The sequence below is a fragment of the Hyperoodon ampullatus genome (genome assembly GCF_949752795.1).
Source record: "Hyperoodon ampullatus genome assembly, chromosome: 4".
Lineage (NCBI taxonomy): Eukaryota > Metazoa > Chordata > Mammalia > Artiodactyla > Ziphiidae > Hyperoodon > Hyperoodon ampullatus.
In genome coordinates, this window is record NC_136917.1 from 142,991,766 (window position 1) to 142,997,602 (window position 5,837).

Genomic DNA, 5,837 nt, shown 5'->3' on the forward strand with positions numbered 1-5,837 from the left:
CCATACTTTCCCTTGCTTATAATACACTCTCTATCCCTATTCTCTGGAATAATCTCCACTTGTTCTGTAGATTCAGTTTCAGAGTCCTACCTTCTGGCAAGTAACCTTGAGCAGTAACCTGTAAATGCATTGGCTGGCCCTCCTCTCTGCACCCATAATACTTTGTGAGTCTCCTTGTTATTTCATTTCATCTACAGGATTCCTTGTCTGCTTTCCCAACAGAAGATCCTAAGAGTAGTAGATAGAAGACCTTTGGGCAGCAATTCTGATCATATATATAAAGTTCTGCCAAACTGCTAAAGGAGAGGACTTGGAAGAGAGGATTTTCAGAAAACAACTGAAATGACTCCTACTCATAGTTGGGGGCAAAATAGATTGAGTATGAGGTCTTACTGGAAATGTGACACATTTGTGCTCAGCAGTGGGGAGAGCCAACTCACATATTGTGTTACATCATACTGCACATTTTTTAGCATTTTGTTACTGGGTGATTTGTTTTGAAATATTTGTCTTGTTTCCCTCATTTATTTTAAACTTCTTATGGGGGAAGACTTTAGTCTCTACCAGGTATAACATCAGAGGTCAGGCTCCAGAGTCTGAGAATCAGATTCCAGTACAGCAATTACAATATTCTCATGTTAATGTGTCAATAAAGTGACCACAGGATGGTGATCAGTGAGATATAAATGGATTATAACTGAGAAATACAGTTCAAGGGAGAGACTAAAAAACTATATGAGTATGTTTTAAAGAAAATAAATTTGAAGTTTTTATATTGGAAAAAATTTGAAAAGGATGTAATAATGTTAGTATTACATTGCATATATTAGTTTTAATTCATGATTTTAAAATATCTCGTTTCAGTGTTGTGACCCATGTGGTCCACTAATAGTATCATCCTGACCATCACTAATGTTCAGTGGGAACAACCACATATGGATTCTTCATATATCTGACCTCTAATACTATTCTCCATTTGTAGGCATCAAGTATCTTCGAAAAGTAGCTGATTCCATGTCTTGGGGTAGGGAAAAGTCAATATGGGTTTGAAAATCTTGGTTTTGCTAGAAATCAAGTGTGCTTTCAAAAACATCTCAGCATACAAAAAGGTAATAGAGTTAGCTTAAAGTGCTCCTAGTTCAGTTTGTGATGATCAAACACCTCAAATAGAATCATAATTATAGTTAAATGGAAAGTTGAGGTTGTGATATGAATCATAAGGATTCCTAAGAGATAAAAATTAATAGGTAGAACATGTTGCAGGGTTGTTATACTATAAAAGAAGAGTGACCATATTAGGATATGCTTAATCTAAAACTTATTTTAGTGAGCAGAAGAGTTTTAACAGATATGGGTATTTTGTATCTTTTATTAAGTACATACTAATTTATAAGATGTAGATTGAATTTCTATCTGTATAAATAGGGTTGTGAAAGGTTTTATCTGCGGGTACTCTATAAAATGGCTATAGAATTCCTAGGCATGTCAGATCCTTAAAGCAGGTTGTGGGTTGTTCTTTTCCTCATTGGTATTGAATACTTTTGTGAGTTCCGCCAAGGCTCATGGTGAGAATCATGGTGTATGATGTTGGTTACCCATCTTCCTCCAGCTGGCTACTTCCCCTACCCTTAACCCTGCTTTTCTGGTGGCCCATTAAACAGAGATTCTCTCCGTCAGGGTCCCATTGTCACTCCAAGGTGACCTCAGGCAGCATTTAAAATGGCTCCAGATCTGTTTATCCTTACCTATGTGGCTCCACATCTGGTTCATGGGAAGTAGCTATCCATCTTTGCCTTGAAAACGTAGGGAGTAAGGACTGCCCAATGCAGCCACCTTTGCTTTCTCCTTTGCTTCTGCTTCTAGAGCTTCTATGCAAGTTTTACATAACAATCAAAAACACAAAAGAGTGAAGGAAGAGACCCTGTATGAAAAACTGGGCGATTCAGCGAGCCAAGACTGTACCAGTGGCGGAAACGGAAAATGGCACCCGCCCAACCCTCCCTAGGTGACCAGTAATTGTAGAAAGCAACGTTAGATTTGCAAAAATTTTGTAAACAAGTTCTTGCCACACCAGTCCCTTCCTTTTTATGATGCCACAGGTCGCTACTTATGAGGAAGCAAACTTCTTGGCTTATGCTCGAACCCTTTTCTCATATTCCACTCTGTTTTGGCAGTAGATCATGTAGGCCTCTGCTTTCTTGTACCTTTTCTGGCAGGTTTAACAGTAAACTTCAACACCCCTTAACTACAGATAGCACGAAGCAACTTCTCTGAGAAATCCCAATGAAACCCCTCTCTCTTGCCTTGCAGTGAAGGGAGAAGAGCCCTCAAGCCCCGCTCTTGGCTGCGTCTCTCAAGAACTTCTCCTTACACAGCTCACAACTCTTTTCTGTCCTCAGTTTCTGAACAATTTTTATGTTCTCAATCTGGGCAAGGTCTCTAACTTGTTCTCCTTTGACCATCTTTTTTGAAATATCTGTATGGCAATCTGTTTTCCACCTCATTTTGATATCTGAAATCTGTTGCCTTTGGGTCAACACAATATTATGTTACTATCTTATTAGAGACAAATGTTTCTCATAATGCTAGTGCATTGGGGTAACATAGGGAATAGCAAGAGAATGGATTTTGTAACGTTGGCCAAATGAAACGTTAAAAACATGATTTCAAAGAAAAGCACCAGTACTCAGACTCATCATTAGTCACTCAGGTTTGCATCACTGTGATCCTATGCGGTGACCACGAATTGACTGCTTGGTAACACAAGTCATATACCCTTAGCGGGTTATAGACAATGTAATTGTTTGCGTATTGGGGACTGGGAGAAGTCTTGTAAAATTGTTATAATCCAGAACAGTACTGAAATACTTATTATTGTAAACAGACTGAAAATTATAAGGGTAGAAATAATGAAGAGAAAACCCACAGCACTGATAGTTTTAAAAAGTAATGCATTTTGTAGTTTTCATATTTGTGTATGTTTTGCCTCCTCTTTTAAGTGTTTAAGAAAGCTGGTCATTTCCACTTTTAAACTGGTTAAATTTTCACTTTTTTTTTCAGACATAGTTAGTGGAAACTGCTAGCCTTCCTCAGTATCTATTCTCACTTTCTTCTTTTTTTTTAGTAATAGAATCCTCAGATTTTAAGCTGGCACATGGCTGCCCAGCTGTAAAATACAAACATGTTCAATCTTCCTTGCAGCTAAATGGGGCCATGTGATTAAATTTGGGTCAAAAACATATGAACAGATTTATGTTTGCAATTTATGGATCATGTTCAGCTTAAGGACAAGCTGCTTACTATGGACTTCCTCTTTCTCCCTGCAGGTGGGAACACAGATATGCTGTGACCCAAGTTCTGTTATAGAGCAATGGACAATACTCTAGGCCTAGGGGAAGATAGCAGGAACTTCCCTTCCTGAATGACCTTATGGAAGAGCTGCCCTACCAGCTAGAAAGGGTGGAATTTTATATAAAAAAGAAATAGACATGTGTCTTAATTTAAGCCATTGCATTTTCAGGTCTCTTTGTTATAACATCTTTGCTTTTATCCTTAAAAATAGAATTTAATTAAATAAATATTTTATTGTTGCATGGCAAAACAACCCCCAAATTTAGTGGCTTAAAACAAAAATTTCTTATTATCTCTTGTAGTTCTGTGGGTTGACTTAGCTCAGGCTGGTTAGTTCTTCCATGGGATCTCTTATACTGCCATCAAATAGATGCAGGTGTTAGAGTCTTCTGAAGGCTCAACTGGTTTGGACATCCAAGAAGGCTTACTCACATGACTAAAAGTAGTAGTAGCCAGGAGCTCAATTAGAGTTGATACTGAAACTGGAGCATCTATATGTGGCCTCTCCATATAGCTTAGGTTTCTCACTGCATGGTGTCTGGGTTCCAAGAGTGAATATTCCAAGAGACTTGGACAGAAGTGTCATGGTTTCTTATCGTCCAGCCTTGGAAGTCCACAGCATCACTGGTCATCAAGACACTAAGGCAAGTTGACATTCAAGGGGAAAGGGATCAGACTCCACATCTCAGTGGAATAAGTACAAGGAATTTGCAACCATCTTTAATCTACCACATGAACTACATGAGAATTTTTCCCCAGAGATTCTTTCTAAAATTTTCTCAATATCTTAATAAATGATTTTTCTACATCAAACTGATTTTATATAGCAAACTTTAATAGACTGATCATTAATTACATTGCAAACAATGGTTAGCATTCCTTCTTCACCACATCAAAGTGTCATAGGCACTAAATAATCTTACCAACAGTTAAACTGATTAACTTTACATCAAAAGAAAGTAAAATACAAAGACATTAAATTGTATGAATGAAATACTAGGGAGCCACTGACAAGGCCATACTGTGACTGTTAGTTAACATTTTTGAGACCCTGGAATAAGTGCTTTGCCAGATTATCTCATTTCTTCCTCATAAAGCCCAATGAAGTATGTCCTATTATTGTTTGTCCAATTGCATAATTGTACTATTGTATGTTTACAATTATGAGGAAATGAAAACTTGGGTTAAGTAAATTGTCCATAGTCACAAAGATTGAAAATGGCTAAACTCAATCCAGGGTTCAAAGGCTAAACCACAAGGTTAAACCTGAATCTGCACAGCTCTGTTTTGAACAAAGATTGTCTTTTACACTCTCCTGTATGGTAGTAACATGATTAAGGAAGTTTCTGCTTCGTATATATTTTTTTAATATTGACTTTCATATCAATATGTACTTTGTTCCAGTTCTTCCTTATGAGTAATAGGCAAACTAAATTTTTTCAATGCTTCCAATTATATCTCGTGCTTAAGATTAATTTCATAAAATTTAGAAATAATTATATAGAAAAAATATTATTTCACATTCAAGAGTCAATTACATTCAAGAGTCAATTATTATTTATATCGTAACTTTTAATTGTTTCCTCTCTATATTTTCTACATCTATGCCCACCAAAAGGCATAGACTGGCTGAATGGATACAAAAACAAGGCCCGTATATATGCTGTCTACAAGAGACCCACTTCAGCCCTAGGGACACATACAGGCTGAAAGTGAGGGGATGGGAAAAGATATTCCATGCAAATGGAAATCAAAAGAAAGCTGGAATAGCAATTCTCATATCAGACAAAATAGACTTTAAAATAAAGACTACTACAAGAGACAAAGATGGACGCTACATAATGATCAAGGGACCAATACAAGAAGAAGGTATAACAGTTGCAAATATTTATGCACCGAACATAGGAGCACCTCAGTATAACTCAAATGCTAACAGCCAAAAAAGGGGAAATTGACAGTAACACAATCATAGTAGGGGACTTTAACACCTCACTTTCACCAATGGACAAATCATCCAAAATGAAAATAAATAAGGAAACACAAGCTTTAAATGATACATTAAACAAGATGGACGTAATTGATATTTATAGGACATTCCATCCCAGAACAAAAGAATGCACTTTCTTCTCAAGTGCTCATGGAACATTCTCCAGGATAGATCATATCTAGGGTCACAAATCAAACCTTGGTAAATTTAAGAAAATTGAAATCGTATCAAGTATCTTTTCCAACCACAATGCTATGAGACTAGATATCAATTACAGGAAAAATAATATGTAAAAAATGCAAACACATGGAGGCTAAACAGTACACTACATAGTAACCAAGAGATCACTGAAGAAATCAAAGAGGAAATCAAAAAATACCTAGAAACAAATGACAGTGAAAACACGATTACCCAAAACCGATGGGATGCAGCAAAAGCAGTTCTAACAGGGAAGTTTATAGCAGTACAATCCTACCTTAACAAACAAGAAACATATCAA

General features: G+C 36.7%; 1 pseudogene across 1 annotated transcript in view; it reads right to left on the reverse strand.

The window, feature by feature from the left end:
• LOC307051314 (kinetochore-associated protein NSL1 homolog) overlaps nt 1-2,462 on the reverse strand; it is a 5,042-nt pseudogene extending 2,580 nt beyond the window's left edge. The window contains exon 1 of the transcript in view: nt 2,372-2,462. The product of the transcript in view is annotated as a kinetochore-associated protein NSL1 homolog (transcript). The remainder of the gene's footprint in view (nt 1-2,371) is intronic.
• Nucleotides 2,463-5,837: the final 3,375 nt, after the last annotated feature.